Consider the following 396-nt stretch of genomic DNA (forward strand, 5'->3'; position numbering starts at 1 on the left):
CAAGGGAACACGAAGCATGTGAGGAATGGAGTCTGCCTTTTTCATACTGAGAGACTGTAGTCCAGATGGGCACTGTGGATTTGGGGATGGGGCAATGGAACAGGTCTATAAGACAACTGGAGGCATAGGGCAGTGAGCTGGAGGGCTCCCATCAGCTTCCTGTGGTCCTTTGTGATATCAGCAGTGCCCTGTGATCCTCTGATGCAGGGACCCCTGGCCTTGCACTCCCGCATTTGTGAAGAGATTCAGAAAATAAACTTACCTTCATTTATTGGCTTAACGCCAGGAGAAGAACTACCTGCTCATTAAAAATAAAATTAAAAAAGATAAAGAGAAAAAGAAACAAAAAAGAGGAGGGAAGGAAAAGAGAGAAGACAAACAACAGAATAAAGAGGC

Source organism: Numida meleagris, chromosome 5 (assembly GCF_002078875.1).
Source record: "Numida meleagris isolate 19003 breed g44 Domestic line chromosome 5, NumMel1.0, whole genome shotgun sequence".
Taxonomy (NCBI): Eukaryota; Metazoa; Chordata; class Aves; order Galliformes; family Numididae; genus Numida; species Numida meleagris.